The sequence below is a fragment of the Lutra lutra genome, chromosome 7 (genome assembly GCF_902655055.1).
Source record: "Lutra lutra chromosome 7, mLutLut1.2, whole genome shotgun sequence".
NCBI classification, from domain to species: domain Eukaryota; kingdom Metazoa; phylum Chordata; class Mammalia; order Carnivora; family Mustelidae; genus Lutra; species Lutra lutra.
In genome coordinates this window covers 143,645,439-143,671,489 of record NC_062284.1, presented here as the reverse complement: position 1 = coordinate 143,671,489, position 26,051 = coordinate 143,645,439, and the positions used below count along the sequence as shown (strand labels likewise).

General features: G+C 43.3%; 1 long non-coding RNA gene across 1 annotated transcript in view; it reads left to right on the top strand.

Annotated features, from left to right (window-relative positions):
* LOC125103635 (uncharacterized) overlaps positions 1 to 16,832 on the top strand; it is a 51,034-nt gene extending 34,202 nt beyond the window's left edge. Inside the window, exons 3-4 of the long non-coding RNA XR_007128451.1 lie at positions 11,423 to 11,476; positions 16,636 to 16,832. This is a non-coding gene — a long non-coding RNA (uncharacterized LOC125103635). The remainder of the gene's footprint in view (positions 1 to 11,422; positions 11,477 to 16,635) is intronic.
* The last annotated feature ends 9,219 nt before the right edge of the window (positions 16,833 to 26,051 follow it).

Below are 26,051 nucleotides of genomic sequence, written 5' to 3'. Positions count from 1 at the left end.
CACAGCGAGAGAGGGAACTCAAGCAGGGGGAGTGGGAGAGGGAGAAGCAGGCTTCCTAATGAGCAGGGATGCTGGGCTGGATCCCAGAACCCTGGGATCATGACCTGAGCCAAAAGCAGATGCTTAGTGACTGATCCACCCAGCCCCCCCCCCCCCCCCCCCCCCCCGCCAAAGCTGATTGTTTAATAGACCAGTAACACTGACAAACCTCTATATGGACTGAAGAGACAAAAAGAGAGAAGCAACAAATAACCAGCATCAGGAATGCGTGAGATTATATCACTGTGGATTATACGCTGTTTAAAACGAAGGAACACTGGGGCACCTGAGTGGCTTGGTTAAGTGTCTGCCTTCAGGCCAGGTAATGATCCCAGGGTCCTGGGATCCAGCCCTGAGTTGGAATCTCTGCTTAGCGGGGAGCCTGCTTCTCCCTCTGCCTCTGTCTGCCACTCCCCTTGTTTGTGGTCTCTCTTTCTGTCAAATAAATAAAATCTTTAAAATAGGGAATACTATGAAAAACTTTATGCCAGCAAATTTGCAACTTGATAAACACTTTGAAAGACACCAATGCTCGCTCGTTACAAATGAAGTAACCTAAAGAACCGTATATCTATCAGAAACATTGAGTTTGTGGTCAAATGCCTTTTCACAAAGAAAATGTCAAGCTTAAATGACTCTGCTGGTCAATTCTACCAAACATTTAAAGAGGAAATCATACCAATTCTATACAAACATTAAAAAAAATTTAAACAATCGAAAATTTGTTTAAAAGCAAGACAAAGACATTACAAAAAAGAATTCTAGAGTAATGTCCTTTATGACCCTAGATTCAAAAATTTTAAACAAGATTTTAGCAAAGCATCCAAATAATACATAAAAAGGATTATACATCATGATCGTGTGTGGTTTATCTTAGGAATGCACTGTTGATTAAATATTGGAAAATGATACAATATATCTTATTAAACAACAACAACAAAACCCCCGCATGGTCATTCAAATAGAGGATCTCCTCTTCTCCCATCAAAAAGCGTTGAACACAATCCAGTATCTGTTTCTAATACATACTACTGACAAACAGGAATTGAAAGGATTTCCACAATGTTTTATAGGGTATCTGCAAAAAACCCTTCAGCTCACATCAAAGCCTGCTTTTCCTCCAAGATCAGGAGGAACAGGACCAGGGCATGTTCTCTCACCACTTTGGTTCTTGTACTGGGAGTTCTAGCCAGGACAATCAGGAAAGAAAAAGCAATAAAAGGCAGTTAGTTTGAAAGTGAAGTGAAACTGACCTTATTCTCAAATGATGAGATTATCTATAATAGAAATCTGATGGAATCGACAACAAAGTTGTCAGAACGGCTAAGTTAGCTTAACAAGGTTGTAGGACGCAAAATCAATGAACAAATAGTATTTCTCTATATTAATAAAGAAAAACCATAAAAGTTTAAAGATATCTTTCATAACAGCATCAAAAGTATGAAATACGTTAAGGGTAAGTTTACCAAACAATGTGTGGGTTCTGAACACTGAAATCTACGGAAGTTGATGATAAAAATCAAGGGAGACCTAAACGCATGGAAAGACGTCCTCTGTCCACACATTAGAAGAGTATTCTGGTCACACGTGAATTCTCCCACATTCGCTGTATGGCTTGAATGCAGTCCCAGTCAGAAATCCCAGTCCCAAAGCCCTTTTGTAGTGCTTGACAAATGGATCCTAAGATTCCCTTGGAAACGGAAAGGACTGGGAATAGCCCAAACAAATTTGAAAAATGAAGATTAACATTTTTAAATTTCAAGACATCATAAAATAACAGTAATCAAGGCAGTGTTGTACTGGCTTGAAAAACGCAAGACAGGAACAGGACAAAGCTTAGATATAAATCTACACATCTATGAACAGCTCCACGGGGGTTCAAGGCAAGTTCTTGGGGAAAGCGTAATCTTGCAGACAGTTGGTACTGGGGCTTTGACCCAAGCATGTACAGAGCTTTAACCCAAGTGGATCCTCGTCCTTATCACAAAACGAAATTCTAGAACTTGTAGGAGAAAAGGAGGAGAAAACTTTGTTTAGATTGGATTAGATGAAGATTTCTTTGATACAACAATAAAAACATGATCCACAAAAGAAGAGATGGGTAAATCAGACTTGATCAATACTAAAGACTGCTCTTCAAAAAACATTCCTAGGAGAATGAGCCGGCTGGAGGAAATACTTGCAAATTGTGTATCTGATAAAAGATGTGTCCAGATTATATGAAGAATTTTAAAGGCTCAGCGATAATAAAATAAGTAATCTAACTAAAAATTCGGCAAACCGTGCAAACAGATGGCAAATAAAGGCATGGAAAGATTCTCAACATCATTAGTCGTTAGGGAACAGTAAATGAAAAACAATGAGTTGCCACTACACACCCATTTAAATGGATACATTAAAGAAACTGATCATAGCAAGTGTTAGCAAGAATGAGGGGCATTCCAAACTCTCATCCCCTGCAAGTAGGATGGTAGGATGAGGAAGCCACTTTGCAAAGAAAATAGTATGATGGCCACTCCGTTCCACCCAAGAGAAACGACAGACGCATGGACCTATGTCTACACAAAGACTCATATGCAGATGTTCATAGCTTTATTTGTTAATTGCCAATATCTAGAAATAGCCCAAATGTCATCCGTAGGTGAATGGATCAACTGTAGTGTATCCATATAGTGGAATCAATCAGTCAATCATTAATAAAAAGAAATTATTAACATTTGCTAGGTATGGATGCATTTCAGATTCATTGCACTGAGTGAAAGGAGCCAGGCAGAGTATATACAGTACAAGTTCATTCACATGAAGCTCTGGAAAATTGAAAGTAATCTACGGTGACAGAAAGCTGATTAGTAGCTGCCTAAGGATGGTGGGGAGGGGCGTGGTGCAGAGGAGCACGAGGAAGTCCTGGGGTTGGGTGGTGATGAATCATTTTATTATCTTGATTGCGGTAATGGTTTCAGTGGTTTATATGCGTAGAAACTCACCAGCTTGTATACTTGAAATATATGCAGGTTTTTTTTGTATTTCCTTTGTATATCAGTAAGGTTATTAAATATTCAAATAGCATCTCCCAAACAAAATTGTTTGCAAAATTGTTAGCAAAATGGTCCTCCCCCCCAGTTTTTCTCAGTGCCTCTAAGACTCTCATGGGGATCGCCGGTTGCAAGTATAGACATCATTGCTGAGCTTTACTTGTTTGTCCTTGTAACCACGTCATATTGGCCGGATCCTAAGAGACACTTTCCCCGAGTTTGAGTTTGCTCTCCGTCCTGGGACGAGCCGGATTATTGTTAAAACCTCAAACAATATCATTGTCCTTGCTGTTGGTTTATCCCCAAATTAAAGTTGATATTTAAGGCTGTTCCTTTGTTTTCCTTATGCCAGTGCAAAACCAACCCATCATTTAAGGGTTTTAGCTTTCTTGTGCATGAATTTTTACCATCTCTGTCTACTCATTGACTTTCTAGTCCATCTTTGGGTGGCAGACAGCGAGGACCTCCATCTCAGCTCTGTTCTGCTTAACACCACGAGCTCTTTAAGGCTGGAGTGACAGCTTGCCATTGTGCTTCCAGTGTCGCGCTTAACCAACGCTGAAACAAACTGTTACTCTAGCATGTTAATACTGTACTGTATTATTTGCTAATGATTTTGTGTACTTACTCTCTTCTCTTTTTCTATATCCTTGCCTCTAGCACAGACTTAACACAGGAAGTGACTAGTGCTTATAGATGAAAGGATTTTACAGGGAGAATAGATTATCCATTAACAGCCGATGAGCAGCATTAGAACTTTCTTCCATATGTCAGGACCCACTTATTAAATATGAATGCCTTCATCGTGTGCTTGGCTGGACAGAACCATTTCCTCTTATAAAAAAAGAAAATGAAAAAGGTAATGTCTACGAGGCCTGTGTACACCAGTTACTTCATTCCCCAAATATCTGTTGTTGGTATTGGCTGTGGTAGGACATGTTTTAAATAATACTAATTAATTCACCTACAACAGCATCATACTAATAGGTACTCCTCGGTATGTGGTTTATGAGTCCTGAGCACTCCGTGTTTACATAGTTGTTTTTATTATAGAATCTGAATCACTAAGATTAGCTGGACTTAGGTTTATTTACTAAATTCAGAAATACTAGAATCAGAGAGAAGAACTGAGATAGTTTTAGGAAATGTAAAAAGACCAGCTGTACATAACCTGTTATTATTACGCCCGAGAGATGACGGATGCATCCTAAAAACACAAACTCTCAGGGGGCTTAGGTGAATTTGCGAATGACCTACCCAGACCTCGGTATTAGGGAAGTTCAAGAATGTTCGAGATCATGTCCTGCTCTCTTGCAGAACAATGCCTGGGAAGGCAGTGATGCTACTGGAGTCCAGCACTAGGCTGGAGAGATCTTTGGCTTATATTTTGGCTCCATTATCAAGTAAACAAAATTTCCCAACTCCTGATTATACACAAAATTCAAGCTTTTTCAGGAAAGTGGGAAAATGCTGAAAAGTATAAAGTAATAGAAAAGACTCATTCTTGTTACTCAATGAGGATTGCTGTCTATGCTCTTTTTATTAGGTGTACTCTGATTTTTCTGCTATTTTATTATGAGAAATTTCGAGTGGATAACAGAAATTTTCAGTGAATACGCATACATCCACACCTAGATTTTGCCATTGACATTTTGCTATATGTGCCTTATCATATATTTACCCATCTGTCCATCCCTCTATCCCTCCATCCGTCCGTCTTATTTTACTAATGCTTTCTGCAATTCAGTATGCGTATGTAGAGTTCATTCTATTTTTCCTATTTTTAAAATTTTTAAAGATTTTATTTATTTACTTATTTATTTATTTATTTATTTGAGAGAGAGACAGGCAGAGAGCGCACAAGCAGGGAGCCCGAGGCGGGGCTCCATCCCAGGACCTGGAGATCATGACCTGAGCTGAAGGCAGACGCTCCGTCATCTGCACCACGCAGGCACCTCCTGTTTATCCTGTTGATGTAAAATGCCCAATCTTAAGTCTTCATTCCCTGAGTGTGTTGGGTATACACTAAGGGGACCCCTAGTGCTACTCACCCAGCATTCACACCCCTGTAAACTTGCTTGTAACCAATAGCTTATGGCAAAGAGGTGAACCTGTCACTCCTGTGACTATGTTGTATGATTTTTGAGTCCATCATGCTGGTAGTTAGAGCGGAACTTTTTGTGGGCTTCATGAAGTAGGAGCCCATATTGGGGGAGCTCACGTCACAAGGAGCTGTGTGCAGCATCTAGGGTCTGAGAGTGGTTTCCAGAAAGAACCAACAAAAAGCTTAGGCCCTCAGCCATACAGCAAGGAAATAATTCTTGAAACAACTATAAGCATGAACTTAGGAGAGAATTCTTCTCTAGCTGATCCTCCAGATGAGAACCTGGTCTTGCAGCACCCTGAACAGAGGACCTAGCTGAGTCATGTCCAAGCTTCTGACCTACAGAAACTATGAGATAATGAATGTGTGTGGTTTTAAGTTGCTAAGTCCTTTGGGATCTGTTATGCAGCAATAAAAATCTAATACAGGTTTTCGTACCTGGAAGTGGGGTGCTGTTGTAATGAATACCTAAAAATGGGGAGCGGTTTTGGAGCTCACCAGTGGCTAGAGAAGCATGATAGAGAAAGCCTACATCTTCCTGAAAAAGCTGTTACTAATAGAAACCTGGACTTTTAAGGGGGCTGCTGGTGAGGCTCATAAGGAAGTGAGAAATGTGTATTTGGAAGTTGGAGGAAGGGAGTCTTTTTCAGGTAGTGGCCGGAAGTTAAGTGACCTTGCTTCCGGTGGTGACGTGGAAAGTAGGACTTGTAGGTCGTGAATTTGGTTATGTAGCTCCTGAAATGCCAAGCCAAGTGTTGAAGGCATCCCCTGGTTTCTTCTGGCTGCTTACAAGAAAATGTGGGTGGAAAGAGGATTGATGGGGGAACTGTCAAAGGAAAGGAAGCAGCAGTGGGAGATTTTGAATATTCTGCACCTCTCCAGATGACAACAGGTGCTCAATTCTGGACAGCATGGTCTACAGAAAACTTGGAGGGTCTGACAGTACAACCTCTTGCTAAACCCCCCCCCCCCCCCAAATCACAAGGTCAGATTATTCAGTCCAAGAGACTTTCAGAGGGCATGCCTCACAGATCCTCTCAGTCAAGCCAGAAGACTTCTGGAAGGTGTGAGTACATGGACCACCGCCCCCCCCCCCCCCCCCCCCCCCCCCCCCCCGCCCAACATCTCTCTCTTTCAAGCAGACAGGACCACAGTCTCTTCATGTGAGCTTGCTGGAATGAGGGGCCATGTTGCAGAATCCCACACAACAGGGGACCCAGGGCACCTGGGAATTGTGGAGGGGCTGTAGGATGTAAGGCAGTCTCCAGGTGATCAGCAGAGAGCTGAAGATAACATCAGCCTAAGAGCTACCGGGACTCAAATTCTGACAACAACCTGAATGAGCGTGGAAGCAGATTCTTCCCCGGACAACCTTCACATGAGAACACACCCCAGCTGTCCCCTCGATTACAGCTCCGAGAGACCCCCGAGAAGAATATCCAGTTCAGTTGTGTGTGAACTTCCAACTAACGAAAACTATGAGATAATAAATGTGTGTGGTTTCAAGCCTCAGAGTTTGTGGTAACTTGTTATGCAATGCTAGAAAACAAATACACTGAGTTTTGACAAATTCATACTCTGCAATCCAAGCTTCTGCCCAGAGAGAGAACATTAGCATCACCCTAGAAAGTTTCCTGCTGCTACTTCCCACTCAGTCTCCACCCTCAAACCCCAAGAGGCAGAAACTCTTCTGACATTTTTTTACACTATGGATTAATTTCTCCTGTTCTACAATTTCATATAAATAGAATCATACTGTATGTATTCTTCTGTTGTTTGGCTTCTTGCGCTTAGCATAATTTTTGCAGTTTACCCATGTTTTTGTGTCTATCAGTAGTTTTTTTTTTTGTTGTTATTGTGGAATGTTATTCTGTGACACGAACATACCACAGTTTGTCCATTTTTTGGTTGATGCTTGTAGGGATAGTTTCCAGTTTTAGGCCATTATGAATCAACCTGCTGTAAACATTTTTTTGTGTAAGTCTTTTTGTGAACGAATATATATATATTTTTTCCTAAAAATATATATTTTACAAATATATGTATTTGTAAATACATATATTTGTAAATTGTAAATAAATTGTAAATTTGTAAAATTGTGAATATATGTATTTGTAAAAAATATATATATTTTTAAAGATTTTATTTATTTATTTGATAGAGAGCACAAGTAGGCAGAGAGACAGGCAGAGAGAGAGAAGGGGAAGCAGGCTCCCTGCTGAGCAGGGAACCCGATGTGGGGCTCGATCCCAGGACCCTGAGATCTTGACCTGAGTCGAAGGCAGAGTTTTAACCCACTGAGCCACCCAGGCGCCCAAATATATATATTTTTATTTCCTTAGGTAAACATTCACTTCTGGAATTGGTAAGTCATAGGATAGGTGTATGATTAATTTATAGAAAACTTACAGGTTTGTTTCCAAAGTGGCTGTATTATTATAGATTCTCCCCAATAATATATGAGAGTTCTAGTTGCATTGCCTTCTCACCAACATTTGGTGTTTTCATCTTTTAAAATTTCAGCTATTTTAATAGCTATATAGTAGTATGTCATTGTGATTTTAACTTAGATTTTCCTGATTTTTAATGATATTGAGTACTTTTTCTTGTGCTTATTGGACATTTGCGTATCTTTTTTTGGAAAATCTCTTTTTAAAACCTTTGCCTCCTGTTCCCTTTTTGAGAAGAGGTGTTGTTTTTGCTTTTAGTATAATTGTTGAATAGGAGGGGTTCTTTATATAACCTGTATACCAGTCCTATTTCAGATGTTTGTTTTACAAATATTTTCTTGCCTAATAATTTTCCTTATGATGTCTTTTTTTCCATTTTATTTTATTTTATTTTATTTCTTTTCAGTGTTCTAGCATTCATTGTTTATGCACCACACCCAGTGCTCCACGCAATACGTGCCTTCCTTAATACCCACCACCTGGCTCACCCAACCTCCCACCCCTCTCCCCTCCAGAACCCTCAGTTTGTTTTTCAGAGTCCACAGTCTCTCATGGTTCATCTCCCCCTCCGATTTCCCCCAGCTCCCTTTTCTCCATCTCCCCATGTCCTCCGTGTTATTCCTTATGCTCCACAAATAAGTGAAACCATATGATAACTGACTCTCTCTGCTTGACTTATTTCACTCAGCATAATCTCTTCCAGTCCCGTCCATGTTGCTACAAATGTTGGGTATTCATCCTTTCTGATGGAGGCATAATACTCCATAGTGTATATGGACCACATCTTCCTTATCCATTCGTCCGTTGAAGGGCATCTTGGTTCTTTCCACAGTTTGGAGACCGTGGCCATTGCTGGTATGAACATTGGAGTACAGATGGCCCTTCTTTTCACTACATCTTTATCCTTGGGGTAAATACCCAGTAGTGCAATGGCAGGGTCATAAGGAAGCTCTATTTTTAATTCTTAAGGAATCTCCACACTGTTCTCCAAAGAGGCTGCACCAACTTGCATTCCCACCAACAGTGTAAGAGGGTTCCCCTTTCCCCACATCCTCTCCAACACATGTTGTTTCCTGTCTTGTTAATTTTGGCCATTCTAACTGGTGTAAGGTGGTATCTCAATGTGGTTTTGATTTGACTCTCCCATGGCTAATGATGACGAACATTTTTTGATGTCTTTTGATAAACAGAAACATTTGATTTCATTAACTCTGATTTTACTTTTATGGTTATTGCTTTATGTGACTTGCTGAATCTTTATCTATCCTTAAGCCATGAAGATATTCTTCTGTTTTTCTATGCAAATACCACAGTTTCTGGATTACTATAGCTTTTTAGTAAGTTTTGAAATCAGGTAGGTAGTTTAAGCCCTCTAGTTTTGTTATTTTTTTTTCAAGGTTGTTTTGTATATTCAGGACCACTGATGACCAATAGGACTTTCTGCAGTGATAAAAATATTTTATACCTGCACTGTTTAAGGAGATAACCACTAGCCATATATGAGTATTTAGCCCTTGAAATGTGGTTAGAACAGAATTTTTAATTGTATTTAATTTTAATTAGTCTAGATATAAATTTAAGTAGGTGCATATGGCTAGCAGCCACGGAAATGTGCAGTGCACTTATTGGCCTTTTTAATATCCATATACACTTTAGAATAAGTTTGCCCATTGCTATAGAAAAAAGGCATTAGCATTATAATCGGGATCACATTGAATCTAGGGATCAATTTGGGCAGAACTAGCATTTCAGCAATGGTTAGTCTTTTGGTCTATTATCATGCTATATTTTCTCATTTATGTATACCTTCTTTAATTTCTCTCAAAATGTTTTGTAGTTTTCGGTGTACCAGTCTTGCACATAGCTCGTTACATTTACCCTGAAAGAGCCCAGATGTCCACCTTTAACGGATGGATAGAGAAGATGTGGTAGATTGATAGATAGATATAGGTAACGGAGTATTACACAGCCATCAAAAAAGAATGAAATCTTGCCATTTGCAATGAAGTGGATGGAACTAGAGGATATTATGCTAAGTGAAATAAGTCAATCAGAGAAAGACAAATACCATATGGTTTCCCTTATGTGGAATTTAAGAAGCAAAACAGATGAATAGGGGAAGGGAAAGAAAAATAAAATAAGATGAAAACAGAGAGAGAAGCAAACCATAAGGGACTTTTAACTGCAAGGAACAAACTAAGGGTTGCTGGAGGGGAAGTGGGTGGGAGGATGGGGTACTTGGGTGAACAGCATTAAGGAAGGCACTTGATCTAATGAACACTGAGTGTTATACGCAACTGATGAATCACTAAATTCTATCCTGAAACTAATAATACACTCTATGTTAATTATCTTGGATTTAAATAAAAAAAATAAATTAATCCTGAAGTATTTTATGTTTTTTTTGATGGTATTATACATGGAATTATTTTTAAGACTTTTTCCAATTGTTAGCTGCAATTAACTTTTGTATATTTACCTTTTATCCTTCAACATTGCTAAATTCACTCTGAGTTCTAGTAGCAGTTTTGTCGATTCCTTTGGATTTTCTGTGTAAACAATCATGTCATCTGAAAATAGAGACAGTTTTACTTCTTCCTTTCCAATCTGGATGATATTTATTTATTTCATTTTTTATTTATTTTTATTGGCTTATTGTACTGGCTAGAACCTTCAGTGCGATGCTGAGTCAGAATGGGGAGAATAGCATTCTTGCCTTGTTCCCAGCCTTAGTGGAACAAATTTTACTCTTTCATCATTAAATATGATATTGGCTGTATATGATATTATTTCTAGTTTTTATCATGAACTTGTTTTGAGTTTTGTCAAATGCCTCTTACACATTTGTTGAAATACTCATATAGTTTATCTCCTTTAGTCTATTAATGTTATGAATTACATTGACTGATTTTTCAATGTTAATAAAACCTTTAATTTCCAGGATGACTGCTACTTGGTCACGACGTATTTTTATATTTTCCTGTATTCTGTTTACTGATATTTTGTGAAGGATTCTTGCATCTGTGTTGATGAGGGATATTGTCCATATTTTTGTTTTGTAATGTCTCTGTCAGGCTTTGATTTTAAGGTTTCGGTAGCTTCATAAAATAAGCTGGGGAGTGTTTCCTCCTCCTCTATTTTAATTTTTAAAAAATTTTTAAAGATTTTATCTAGTTATTTATTTGAGAGAGAAAGAGAGGGAGAGAGAGAGAGAGAAAGCATACAAGCAGGGGGAGGGACAGAAGTAGGGGGAGCAGCAGAACTCTGGGATCATGGCCTGAGTGGAAGGCAGACACATAAGCTACTGAGCTACCCAGGCGCCCCTCCTTCCCTATTTTTAGAAAAAGTGTGTATGTGGTTGGTGCTATTTTTTCTTCAAATGTTGTGACTAGTGAAGAAGCTATCTGGGTCTGCAGTTTTCCTTGTGGGTATGTGTTTGATAAAGAAACTAATTTCTTTTGTAATTAAATGACAGTTGAGATACTCTGTTATAAAGCATTTGTCCATTTCATCTACATTATCATATTTGTTAGTGGTGGAATAGTCTCTAATATCTGTAGGATGTGTAGTAATGTCCCTGTGTCATTCTTTATATTGTTAATTTGTTCATCCTCTCTTTATTTTCTTGATTAGAATATCTACGTATCAGTCATATTTATTTTTCCAAGAACAGCTTTCGGTTACATGATTTTTTTTTTTTTTTTTGCTTTTTGTTTTATATTACATTGATTTCTGCTCTCATGTTTACTGTTTTCCTCTGTGTACTTACTTTTGGTTTTCTTTGCTTCTTTTCCTAGTGTCTTAAGTTGGAACTTTGGATCATTCGTTTTAGATCTCTCTTCTTTTCAAATGTAAGTATTTAAAGCTTGATTTCTAAGCACTGTTCCAGATCACTTCCACAAATTCTGATGTGTATTTCCATCATCATTTTCTAATTTCTTTTGTGCTTTATTGTTTGGCTCATGACATTACTTAGCAATGTTATTATTTAACTTTCAAATATTTAGGATTTTCTAGATATTTTATTGTTTTTTATTTCTAATTCTATCGTGGTCAGAGATCATAGTCTGTGCAATTTTCGTGTGACTTGTTTTATGTTTTGATGAATGTATCCTGTGCATTTGAAAAGAAAGTATATTCCCTAGGTTTTGGGTGTGGCCTTTTATAAATATCAGGTAGATCACCATAGGTGGAAGTATTGTTAGATTGTCTGAATCTTCACCATTTCCGTTGGCTGGTTTGTTTCATTGTTTTGTTAATAGTTGAGTGAGGGGTGTTAAAATCTCCAACTGTGATGTTGGGATTGTATATTTCTTTTTAATTCTGTCAATATTTGCACTCGAGGATCTGCTGTTAGACGCAAACACTTTATGGATTCTTGTGCTGTTATGGTGAGTCAAAGTTTTATCATTGTGAGATATTCCTCCTCTGTCTCTGTTAATGTGCCACTCTTGAAGTCTGTTTTATCTGATTCATAAGAATGAATTTAAAACTAAAACAAGAACAAAGAAAATGGTACTCAACTATATGTCTTTCATAAGAGGGGACATTTTAAGATATAAAGATACAGATCTATTGAAAATAAATGAGTGTACAAATACGTATCATGAAAATGGTAAGCATCAGAAGGCTGGCAGGATTATAATAATATCAGATAGAATAGACTTTTTTGTATTTTTTAAAATAATTTTTAATCTTTTTAATAACATATAATGTTTTATTAGCCCCAGGGGTACAGGTCTGTGAATCTCCAGGTTTACACACTTCATAGCACTCACCGTAGCACATACCTTCCCCAATGTCCATAACCCAACCACCCTCTCCCCACCCACCCTGGCAAACCTCAGTTTGTTTTGTGAGATTAAGAGTCTCTTATGGTTTCTCTCTCTCCCAATCCCATCTTGTTTCATTTATTTTTTTTCCTATCCCCCAAACCTCTCAAATTCCTCATATTAGGGAGATCATATGGTAATTGTCTTTCTCTGATTGACTTATTTCACTCAGCATAATACCTTCTAGTTATATCCATGTTACTGCAAATGGAAAGATTTTGGGTTTTTGATGGCTGCATAGTATTCCATTGTAGATATATACACCTCATCTTCTTTATCCATTCATCTGTTGATGGACATCTAGGTTCTTTCCATAGTTTGGCTATTGTGGACATTGCTGCTATAAACATTGGGGAGCATGTGCCCCTTAAGAGCACTACATTTGTATCTTTAGGGTAAATAAATACTCAGTAGTGCAATTGCCGGGTCATAGGGTAGCTCTATTTTCAACTTTTTGAGGAACCTCCATGCTCTTTTCCAGAGTGGCTATACCAGCTTGCATTCCCACCAACAGTGTTGGAGGGTTCCCCTTTTCTGCATCCTTGCCAGCATCTGTAGAATAGACTTTTTAAAATAAGATATTTAGTCAGTGACCATTTAAAATTTTTTAAAAAGATTTATTTATTTGTTGGGGGGAGGGGCAGAGAGAGAGGGAGAATCCTAGGTAGACTCCCTGTTGAGTGCAGAGTCTGATGTGGGGCTCAATCCCATTACCCATGAGATCATGACCTGAGCTGAAATCAGGAGTCAGTTGTCCAACTGACTGAGCCACCCAGACCCCCTAGTCAGTGAACACTTAATGTATTTTATTGCATAGTTGAATTAAGATTTACTATTTTTATTATTTGTTTTCTATTCATTCCACATATTTTTTGTTCATCTTTGCATTTTTTTAGTGGTTTCTCTAAGCATTACACTATGCGTCCTTCACTTGTCATGGTTTCCTTAGTGTTAGTATTGTAGCTCCTGTAGAAGGTAAAAACTTCCCAGTTGCATGAGTTCATTTATCCCTCCCTTCCTTTTATGTTATAGCTGTTATGCGTGGTACATCCGCATTATAAATCCATCCAGACGATGCTATAATTTTTCAATGAAATAGTTGTATTTTTAAACACATTGAGAAAATAGTTTTTTATAGTTATCTAGATATTTCACATAGTTACCATTTTGCCCAGAAGATCTGAATTTCCGTGTAGCACCATTTCCCTTCAGAATGAAGAACTTCATTTTAATATTTCTTAGTGCAGGTCTGTTGTCAGCAAGTTCTCAACAATCTTTTATCTGAAATCGTTTTCATTTTGTCTCAATTCTTAAAGGACATAGTCACTGGGTATAGAATTCTGAGGGAGGATTTTTTAATTTATTTTTTTATTTAGGATTTTAAAGGTGTCATTATATTGTATTCTGGCCTGTAGTGGTTAACTGGAGGTCATTTGAATTGTTGTTCTTCTGGAGGTGATATTTAACTTTTCTCTGATAGCTTTCACAATTTTTTCTATCTTTGATTTGGAATTTTTGCCTATGGGTGCCTGAGTGTGGTTTTCTTTGTAGTGTTTCTGCCTGAGGGTCTCTGACTTCCTTGTCTGTAAATGTGTATCTTTTATCAAGTGTGGGACGTTTTTGACCATTTTTTTCAAACATTTTTTATACCACTCTTCTGTCATCTTCATTCCAGCAATTAGGATAGACTTGTTAGTATGGTCCCACAGATTCCTGGGACTCAATTAACTTTTTCTAATGTTTTTCTTTATATTTCTCTAATTGGGTGATTTCTGTTGGCATGTCTCCAAGCTCACTGACGTTCCTCTCTCATGTCCATTGCAGTGTTAAACATATACAATGAACATTTTATTTCATATGTTGTATTTTGATGCTTTAGAATTTCCATTTATTATTATTATTATTATTTTTAAAGATTTTATTTATTTATTTGACAGGGATCACAAGTAGGCAGAGAGGCAGGTAGAGAGAGAGAGGGGAAGCAGGTTCCCTGCTGAGCAGAGAGCCCGATGTGGGGCTCGATCCCAGGACCCTGGGATCATGACCTGAGCCAAAGGCAGAGGCTTTAACCCACTGAACCACCCAGGCACCACCCCCCATTTATTATTTTTTATAGTTTCTATTTGTCTGCTGGCATTTCCTCTCTTTTTGTGCACAGAGAACATATTTTCATTTATGTCCTTGTTTTTAAATCCTTGTCTTACAATTTTGACATTTAGATCATTTTAGAATTGGTCTCTGTGTATTATTGTTTTTTCTCTTGAGGATAGGTCACATTTTTTTTTCTTCTGTGTTGCATAATTTTGGAATAATCATGGACATTGTGAATGCCATCTGGATTCTGTTATATTTCTCTGAAGAAGGTTCATTTTTTTTTTCTTTTTTTTTTGAAAAGGCAAACTATTAACTTGATTGGATTGAAACTGCCAACTCTTTCTCTTGGAATAGCTAATAGCTTAGTTGAGCCCTTCATCCTTTGCTTAGCTGCTTTGAATCTGCCTGTCACATACATGGTTCAGGTGTCACCTAGAGAATTTGGAATGCCTCGTCTCTGGTTCCCCCCTCTCAGAATTACTCCTCATTCTCCAGTGACCCTGGTTTGCCTTCAAGGCGACAGAGCAGAAGTCTGCCCTTTTGTTCTTCAGGCCAGAAAATTGGTTGGTTTTCTTCCCGGGATTTAGTCACTTCTGTGGTGACAAGTTTGAGTTGCCTTCAGGCTGAAAACTGTAAAAATGGGGATGCCATCTTGTGCCATTTTTTTTTTCCTTCTGAATGTTGACTTCCTCTAGAGTCTGCCTACCTTCTGTTCATCCTCCAGTAAACAAAAGTCTTGTTTTATATATTTATTCAGAGTTGGTAGCTGTTATCTGTGGGAAAGTGGGGTCTAGGAAAAGTTTACTTGGTCGTACTCGGAAGAAAAAGTCCTCCCTCCCACATTTACTGAAGGCAAATGCATTTTACTTTTAGACAACCTACATGACATATGTATGTGTTTTTCTGAAGCACAGAGCCTAAGCTCCAAGTAAGTCAAGGTCACAATAAATGAGGAGTTCAAGATGACATCAGTTCAATTTGTCTAATCCCTGGTCCATTTTTAATTTTATAAGAAAGATACTAAGTACAAATTTTGTTCAAAGACTTACAAAATGTTCTACTGCTGAGTGAATATTGAATGAATAGACATTATAATGTTATAGGAATCTTACAGATCATAAAATCATTTTCAAAATATGGCTTTTAATATCCACATACAGTCATATATATGGTATATAACTATGTATATTTATATATGGCATATATATGTATATATATGTGCAAATATTCATCATATGGGTATATTTTATGTTTCCATATATTTTGCCTCTATCAGTTACTATTCCAAAAAACATCTTTGCACGTAAATGTTTGATGACATATCTGATTATAGAAGAAAGCTTTTCACCACTTCTCTCCTCTTAATTGATTGGCTGGATTGATTAGAGTTTTCCACACATTCTGCAGGGCTGACCACACAGGAAACATTCACCTTTTCCCTGCTCCCGCTGTTTGGGATGTGTGCTTCCCAAGAGCTCATAATGTTTGTTCCCAAACCCCTTGATGCGAGTCGTTGCTGTGATTTAGTTGATTGGAATACTAACCTATGAAATAGAAGCAGGAAAAGGAAGAGCGTGGCTGCTTCTACAAAAACTATTTAAAAAAAAAGTGAATGCTTTGGGGAGGACCCTGTGAAGCAAAGTCATGAATCTGCTACCAAATAAGATTATGGGCAAGGGCCCGTCGTCAATTTGAGGGAAAAAAATGTAAACTATAGAAAGAACCTATTTTCATACTGATACCCAACCATCTTTCTGTTTGTGCCCACCTCACCACGAAGACTGTGAATTGTGAGGGTGTGGTTTGTGCTAGAAAGATATCACAGGGTTCTTATCAGGGATCAAAACTCTGAGAAAGGCCTTGCCCTTCCTTGTAAGACTGATGAATGAATGCACAGTGTACAACTTATAACAAAACCTTTATAGTGTGTTTTTGCCATTATTTATGATTTCCCCGTTTAACTGACTTTTGAATGAACTGACCGGACTCTCCAGTTGCTGATCCCAAAAGCGCGAGAAAAGCAAACTTTGGTTGTATTTCCTCAGGACAGATTTTTCGAACTGTAACTACTGTGTCTTTTTTAGATTACACATGTCACCTAGTTGCCCATTAGAGAGACGGTATGGATGGACGTTCCCACATAGGGCTGGTTCTTCAGTCTGCAATTTCCTTCCAGTGATGTCTTCTCCTCAGCACTGGTCAGCAATCACATGGTGGTCTCGAGTGCCTGTGGCCTGAAAAGCCTTGAAAAAATGTCCCAGTGCTGTCCTTTAAACTATAATAAAACAGAATGTGATTCTTCCCTTATTAATACCAGATCTTTGCGACTCCCAACCTCAAAAAGCCATAAAAGCTTTGGGATTGTGTGCCAAACAGACCCAAAATTCCATCTCTCACTTCATAATATTCTGGCGATCACATTTTTTTTCTTTTTAATGCTAGAAGGTTCACAGTGATCAGTTTATTAAACCCTTCCTTTTACAAATTAGGCCCTGGAACGGGTGGGTGACAGGGAAAGTGAGTAAAGCTCTGTGATAGCTTGGCTGAGCTCAGAGCTCAAGGCTCCAGAGTCCCCGACTAATCCGGCTGTCTCACGGGCCTCGCTTTGCTTCTGATTGGGAAGGGCAGTGATGCGAAACTTCGCCACGTGGAATTCCGTATTATCAAGCGGGCGGCATGCAGAGTGTTATCCGATTATGTCTATAATACGAGCTAACATTTACTGAATGCTTACAGTGCCAGATTCCATTTTAAGTGCTTTAGTGGGATCAAATCATTTTATGATCCCACTTAAACTTCATAATGACTCTCCGAGGCCCCATTTTATAGATAAGGAAACTGAGCACAGAGCAGTGCCCAGAGTTTTACAGCTAGGAAGTGGTGGAGTCGGGATTTGCCCGCCGTCTTGTTCCAGAGCCTGGGCTTCCCCCTTCCTGCTAAATCGCCTTTCCATAGGTCAGGAGAATGAGAAGGAAGCGACATTTTTCAGATATTTAGCCTGGTCTTTTAAGATGTTTTACACACCTAAAAAGGTTAATCTGGGGTGCCTGGGGAGCCCCGTTGGTTAATCATCCGACTCTTGATTTCAGTTCAGATTGTGCTCTCGGTCGGGGTCATGATCTCGGGGTCATGAGCTCGAGTCCTGCGCCAGGTTCTCTGCCCAGCATGGACTCTGCTTGTCCCCGTCCCTCCGTTCTTCCCCCTCCCTTTTCTCTCTCAGAAATACATAAACACAATCTTTATTTTTTTTTTATTTTTAAAAGATTTTATTTATTTATTTGACAGACAGAGATCACAAGTAGGCAGAGAGGCAGGCAGAGAGAGAGGAAGGGAAGCAGGCTCCCCGCCAAGGAGAGAGCCCGATGTGGGGCTCGATCCCAGGACCCTGGGATCACGACCTGAGCCGAAGGCAGAGGCTTTAACCCACTGAGCCACCCAGGCGCCCCTAAACACAATCTTTAAAGGCCAAGATTAATATTCATGGTCCCATTTTGAATTTGAACAAGTAAATATCAGGTAAATTACATGACTTGTCCAAGGGCACGGTTAGGAGGTAGCAAAGCCAGAAATCAACCCAAGAGTTGACAGACCCTGAAGCCCATTACAGAGGCTGGTGCTTTGGTCCCATGTGCAGAGTTTCTGATTTAATTGGGCAGGGGGACTACTTGGGCGGGGGGATTTGCCGTGGATTGCTGGGGATTCTCATAAGCAAGTGAGGATGCTGCCCCCCACCACGGAAGATGCACGTGGTTTTGGTCATACCACCCAATTTCATTCTTTGTCCAAATCACGTCACTCAAAAACATGTTTCAACAGTGCATTAATTTCCCAGGCCTGCCGTGACAAATGACCACAAATCGGGTGGCTTGAAACAGGAGGAACTTATTCCCTTTTGGTTCCGGAGGCCAGAAGTCTGAAGTTGAAGTGTTGGCAGGCCACATTCCCTCCTGGGCTCCTGGGAAGAACCCTCCCCTGCCTCTTACCAGCTTCTGGTGGTGGCAGCGATCCTTGTCGTCCCTTAGTTTGTAGACACGTCCCTCCAACCTCTGTCTCCTTCCCTCCATGGTCACATGGCCCTTTTCCCTCTGTGGATCTGTGTTTCTGTGTCTGTCTCCTTGAGAAAGAAGAGAAAATATGTCAATTGGTCTCTGGCCCTGGTTCCTGGCACAGACCTTCCAAAACCATTGGAATTTCCTAAGTGATAAGAGCCCTAAGAGCATCTTCTGTTCCTGAACTTGGTCTTTGACCCTCCCCTGACCTAGGGCTCCTAGAACCCTATCCTGAGTGATAGAAGTGTGTTTTGTTCTAACGAGGCAAAGCTTGGGGGGCTCTTGCATGGGGGCTGGTTCCCCAGCCTGGAAGCTCTCCAAAACCCATATTGTTGAGATCTTCATGGAGGCCGCCTCGTGTGGGCACAAACACACACACGCAGCGGGAAGATGACACACCCCAGCTCCATGGGAACAGAGGTGCCCGCCCTCAGGACCCTCTCAGATCTTGCCTTGCTTGCCCCTGCCTCTGGATGTTCCTTGTGTCCTTTATCCCAGGCTTCATTGTGTCATCAGTTGGTAAGCGTAACAGTTTCCCCGAGTTCTGAGAACTGGTATAGCAGAGTCAAACCCAAGGAGAGGGTCCAAGGAGCCTCTGATTTGTAGTTAAGTTGGCCTGAAGGGACCGGTAACCTGGAGAACCATTCCTTTCGGCTGGCATCCGGAGTGAGGGGACACTTTTGTGGGACTGAGCCCTTCGCCTGTGGTGTCTGCACTCTCTCCAGTTAGTGGCACAACTGAATTGTGGCACACCTTGCTGGTGCCTCAGAGAGTTGCCTGGTGTGGGAAAAACCCTGCACACCCCGTGTCAGGAGCTCTATAAGTGTGGTAGTAGTGTGAGGGGTCTAAGAGCTACTCAGGAGGAGACCTGAGCTCTTTTTACTCACTTCTCCACTTACAAGGACCCAGTTAAGTCCAATAGGACCTCATTTTAAATAATCACATCTGCAGAAACCCTACTTCCAATCAGGTCCTGTTCTGAGGTTCCTGTTGGATGGGCGTGAGTTTGGAGTGTGTGTGTGTGTGTGTGTGTGTGTGTGTGAGGGGGAACATTATTCAACCCAGGACCAACAGAAGAAAATGAATCAACGCCACATTCTTAAGAAACGTAAATCTCTAGGGATGGCAAATGAAATTCTATGGCTTTTGGATATGATTTTTTCAAAGATATTTTTTAATGTCTTAAATGTAACACCACCCCCCCAGAAAAGCACCCAGCCATAATAGGCGTATCACTAAATTAGAGAAAGTTCTGTACAGGCTGACACCCTTTTTGTCCCTGGGTCCCTGTAGCAGGCCCAGGAGCAGAGGGGTGCCAGAAGTCTCGATTTATTTGTCCAGTTGTGTGTGCATATGTCCGGAAGTTTCTGGAAAAGATAGGTTGTCCCCAGTGGGATCTTCCTTCTACTGTAGGCTGACAGAAGAAAGGGACAGACAGCACTTTGTAAGGGTGTCAAGGAGCTCTCCAGCATCTCTTCAAATACGGTTCAAATATGGTTATGACCCAAAGCAACCAAAGGTTGGAGTTTGGTTCTGGGACCGCTATTTGAATCAAACATTTCCTTTCCTTTTCTGTAATGAAATGTGGATAACCACTAGAAGGTACTGTCATTGAAAAGCCGAGAATCTGATTCTGAAAGGACATTTGCAGGTCCAAGGATCTATTGCTGTCTCCCCGCCCCACCCCCCCCACCCCCTGCCACCTCGAAACCTTGAAAACAATACTTTCTACCAAACACCACTGTTCTGTTATTCTCACTATCTGCTGAGAAGACCAGCTACTCAGTTCCTTCTGCCTCAAGCTGATGTTGCTGGTCAGATTCTATGACATTTGGACAAAATCACAGTCTTCATCTGAGAAATAACGGAAAGAATCCGGTTGTGAGAAGAGGTGGATTTCCCCCGAGGTTCTCACTGAAATCCCCGGGCCCCACTGGCATCGTGAGCACACCCAGAGCTGCTTCTTGGTCCTGATTATTTGCGATGCTTCTCTCGACACTGGGCAGGCCATGTAGACAGAAGTGACTCATGGATGGTTAATTTACCCAGGATAAACAGAATAATTGGTACAGAATCTGTGGCCGTAGTTTCCTCACCACCCTGTGAGACTTTATAAAGCCTCAATAGCAACATTAAGGCGGTTTCTTAAATAATAAATCTCCATTTCCACTTGGAGAAGAGTCCTGGCTTCTGTGTCTCAAGTCAGCCTTCCTTAAAAAGGTTACGCTTGGCTCTAACTTGTACTTAGCCACGTCCTTGGGCAACAATCAAAGGAGAGTCCACAATTTATTCTTCAGGAAGTGCCACGGAATCAAATCCTTAAAGGCTGCTGGGTGACATTATGTCAAACAAGTCATCTGCTGTGTGATACTGTGTGTGGGGGGGCTTGGTTTCTGTGCTTTCCCACTGCTCCCCGAGAATGGATTCATGGCTCTCCGCCCCGGGGCGCTGGGGATGCCGTCACGGGCGCAGGCCTCTTGATATCACACAGCCCTGCATTGTTAGGAGTGACCATAAATACCTAGCAAGCCACAATTTATTGGAACTTTCAATTGCTTACCCATTTAGAAATGACGTCATGTCATAGTTGTGGAGCATTTCCCCTTCTGTGCCTCTGAGAAGTCACGAAACAAACACCCATTCATTGCATGGAGAAATAATTAGCCAATGCAATAGGTAATAAAAAAAAACAGAAAAATATATTTGTGTAGCTTTTCATTCAGCGAGTTCATTAGAGATCTGTGTCCAAGAGCCAGGGAAATGAAATCGCTTCCTGTGTCTAAAGTAGGACTTCCCGGAGTCTTCAGGGCCTCAACCAAGTACTGAGTCCCCCGCTGCAGACCGGCACACACAGGCACACACAGCACTTGGGAGACGGACGCTGACACCAAGTGGATTGGAATTTGGCTGACTCCAGCCAGCTCAAGGTCATTGCTGGTCAGTGGAGTTGGTGAGCACTAACATTCTGGCGTCCACAAACAGGGTTTTGACGAAGCCCTAGGATGACCCTCAGAGGTTGTCCCTCGGACACCTGCAGGACACCCCGACCCGTGAGCCCAAAGCAGTCAGACCCGGCAGCCGTCCCGGGCTTGACCTTGGAGGACTCGGATGCTCTGAGAACACAGAGGCTGGACCCTGAAATACCGATCTGCCCGAAAGTCTGGCTCTTTCTCACTGACTGTGAAAAGTAACGTCCTGTGGGGGTTGGGTGTCACACAGTTTAACCGTGGCTGATAAGCCCGTTGACTGCTTTTAAAAAAACTTTGCTGGTCAGAGTGAAGGGCAGTACCTTGTGCAGCGGGTGATGCTGCTGGGGGCGGTGGCTTCAGGGTGGACACTGGCCCATCTTCTGCTCTTCCTCGGTGCACCTGGCTCCGTGGGAGTTTGAAGAAACGCTTATTTGATTTGCTTTGTCTGCAACTCACAGAATGGGGCAGGGGGCTCGGGGAGCACCTGTGCCTGCCTGTTACCCGCCCGGTCCCATCCTTCACGGCGGAACACCTGGTGGGCAGGCTTTGAACCCCAGGCCCTCCCACTGGGCGCTGCCCATGGGGATAGGGCTGTGAGCATGAGGAGGGCTGCCTGCTTCCCAGGTAAACCAGGTAAACCGGTCCCCAAGAGGGGGATCCGTCACTTTGGTAGAACTGGCCTTCCTAACCTCCGTTTTAGTGACATTGCGGGATGTCTTCATCAAGCCAAGCCCGAGTGGCTTACACAATTAATCTGGATTGACTTGTGAAAAAAAGCTGAATTTTGGAGGAAGGAGGCGTGTCCTAGCATCAAAGGAAGCCTCATGGCATGGTTGTGTAGGGAGTCCTGAGGGTGTGAGGAGCGTTTGTTGTGTGCTGCTTCCCTGGGGGCAGCCTGGAATTTGGGACGATGGCGGTGGGGGGGGGGCTTCAGGCTCGTCCTCTAAACCCTCGTCCTCTGCTTGCGTGTTCCGTGGACTATTCGCGTACGTGGCAGAGCCTGGAGGACTGAATGAAGTGTGCAGACACGTGGGGTTCTGGGCTTGTGCCCCATAAATGGTGACCTTTATCTCTGTTCTACCGGCAGACCAACACCTGCCCTCTCGCCTGTCCTTACTAAGGCCAAACCGTTTTGTGCAGATTGTGGAAAGCGTCTCATGCACACCCAACCAAGTGGATAAGAGTTCTGCCAACTGAACAAAGAAGAAACAGACCTACAGACACAAACGCCCACAGACTGTCCGCCCAAACAGGAAAGGGGAAGTCTCCCCAGGCCGCCCCGGCCCCCCTCAACTTTCTGACCAGCACGCTGGCCCCACAGGGAGCACGGGGCCCTGTGAGGGAGGAGCCGGCCCCAGACGGAAGGTTAAGTGGATTTAAATGGAAGCAGATCTGAAGGAAGACGGCATCCCTTTTAAAGACTTCCGGAAGCATTTGCAGTAAAGGAGGCCAGAAATCGAAGTTTCTAACGAGAAGACGGCGAGTCCATCCACTTCGTGAACAGAGGTGGAGGGGCAGGAAGAGAAACTCCACCCAGAGTCATTCTGACCCTGCCACTGAGTCACCAGGCTCTCGCGGCTCCACATCCTGCCTCCTGGGGAATTTCTAAAGTTGCCACTCCACGGAAATGTTCGTTCTGCCACTGAGCAGAAGATCTGTCCTCTGGGGGCCCGAGCGGGCCAGGGCCTCTCTGTCTCTGCGGCTCTGTGGAGGCTCCAGGCCAGAAGGCTGCTGGCACATGTGTCAGGAGCAGGACTCCGAGCCCAGAAATGAGCTTCTCTTTAAGCAGAACGGTGCATGCTGCTGTCCTCAGAATCAAGGACCTCATTTTTCACTCCCGACGGTCTGTGGGGTACCTGTCACAGCCTGTGCTTATGTGAGCGTCATGGCTCTATTCTCGTGGAATGGACACATGGCAGAGAAAGGAAGGGCACAATGGAGAGCAGTTGGCTCTTTCTTTAGGAAGGCTCTGTTCTTGGTCTTGTTTCTTAGATGGACTCAGGTCCTCTCCCTCCGGGTCCTGGGCCCCTAAAGGGGCCCCTCGAGTACTGGGTGGGCATGGGCAGGCCGCTCTGGAACCTCATTCTGGAGCCAGTGTTTGTCACCGGAGGCTGAGCACCTCGGAGACAGGGACCGGGTTTTAGGCACCAGGCCTGGCCCTGAGTAGAAGCTCAGTCATGGTTCCTGACTGAATGCTAGAGGAATCTGGCCTTTTATTTCAAGGGGTGAGGAAAATGACCTTCTAGAAACTTCTGAGGAGTCTGAGAAGCAAAGTCAAGCCAGTTTCTCACCATATTCTTTTCTTGCCTTGTCCATGTTTGTGGCTGTGGCTTTTATGGCCATGCCAAGAGTGGCCTCTGGAGGTTGGCGGAGGCCCTGGTGCCCTGGCCAGCTCTGTGCTGTTGAGCAAAGTGTGGCTTCTTGAGTCTCCCATGAGTTCCTGGCACGTCAGCCATTCCACGGGTCCTGGCTCATGGCTCCCCCAGCCGATTCCATCTTCCGATTCTGCTCTCTTTAACAGGTCAACAAAGAGAGTGTGGGTGACGGGGCCAGCCGTCCCTGCAGTGGACCGCCTGCTGGGCTGGGGTCATCCCAGCGTCCCCCACCTGAGGATGACAAAGCGTTCTGGAAGCGGATTGGCCTCTCAGTGAGACGCAGGAGAGGTCACGACACAGGCAAGTGGGTTGGCGCCGGCCATGGGTAGTTCAGCAACTGGCCGGTGGGAAGATGCACGTCGGGGCTCTGCATTCTGGAGCTTCCGCGCACTGTGCGCTCTAGAGAAGGGAGGGGACCGGACAGCGCGGTTCCTTAGCCTAAGGCGGCCTTGTCCGACTGTCGTTCCATGACCCCTGACGAATGGATATATTCGTTACACCAACGGCTGGAAGGAACCACGAAATGGGATACATATTTGAGGAAATATATGCACAAGCCAGTTTATTTTTCTTATCTATTTTTTTTCTCTGCTGCAACATGAGTACTGTTGAGCGCTTGGCAGTCCCCTTTCCGTACTTGAGTTGTTTGTCATTTCTGGGGCTGCTGATGCTGTTATGATCTCCCTTTTGGGAGGAGTTTACAGGCACATGTTGACCCAGCTGAATGGGAACAGGGAGCAACAGGGATCTCATGAACAAGGACCGTTGCGGACCAGGGGCTCTTCTCGACGCTGCGGGCCGGAGTGGCTCCCCACCTCACCGGGCAGGCCATTTGACGCGTCCCGACTCCAGTTTGGAAAACCCAGATCCTCTCGTGGCCTGGCCTTGAGATAAAGCCGCTCTCCTTTCAACACTCCCTGGGAGCGGTAGGCAGTTGGCACTTTGTTGCTGGCGATCGGGAAGGCGCGCTCCGAGCCGCTGTTGCTAGGTGAGGCCTGGTTTCCCAGAGACCAGCTCAGCCCCGAAGGGGAGGCTGCTGGCAGAGCGCCCGCAGGGGACCGAGGGGAGACTCGGAGCCTGCGCCGCCGGACAGGACGGGAGGCAGGCCTGGTGGCCGGCCGCACCCCACCCCATCCTGCCCGGCCTCCCCCTCCTTTCCCAAGCCCCCCTCTGGCCTCTCTCCCCTGAAAGACCTAGCCCGTGTCTCATTCCCACAGACCCACGTGTGCAGAAGTCACCATGTTTTCTGGACATTTCCAACCTGCCAGGCACTGGGAGTTAGGAGATGAATGGGCGGTGGGCTCTGCCGTCCAGGAGCTCAGAGTCCTGTGGACAAGGCAGGCCCTGTGAACGGTGAACCACAGCATGGCCCTCACCCCTCTGTGTGGCTGGGGCCACTGTGGTCACCATGGATGCTGCTGGCACCTCACCTGAGTCCCTCTTTTTACCTGACAATGTTCTCTGGTCACGGGAGCTAATACCCCCGGGAAGACGTTCAACCATTGAAGTCTGGGAGTTGTTGGGACAATTCCTAAAATGGGTAACGACAGTAAAATTGCTGTTTTGTGTATATTACCATGACTAAGCCTGGAGCTGAGGGAGAGGGAGAAGGGCAAGAGCTCTTGGAGGAGGTTGGACCCAGGGGTCCTGGCCCGCAGCCCCTTATGACCTCCGGGATCTCCACCTCTCCCCTCCCTGACGACAGAGCGGTCAGCCTGCCCTCCGTGTGGCGCGGCACCTGTAAGTGTCGCACAGAGTGTTTCTGTTCTTCGTGGCTTCCTGATGCTTCTCTTCCTCCCTCTGCTCGTGGTTCCTGCTGGCACCTCCCTGAACTGAGCTGCCCGCTGGGCAGGTGACTGCCCATTGCCGTGTCCCAGATGTCCCCCAGGCTTTCAAGCCCCACTATGGCCAGTGACCGCCTCCGCCGGTGAGGAGGGAAGGGCAGGTCCCGAGTTTGAACAGAGCATTTAGCGGTCAGCGCCGCAGCACTGGACGGCTCACCAGCGGGGCACAGCCCCTCCCCTTCCTCCACATCCCTGTGTGTCCCTCGGTCCCTGCCAGGCCTCCTGGGCCCCTTGGATAGGCAACCCGTTGCACCCAGCTGCTC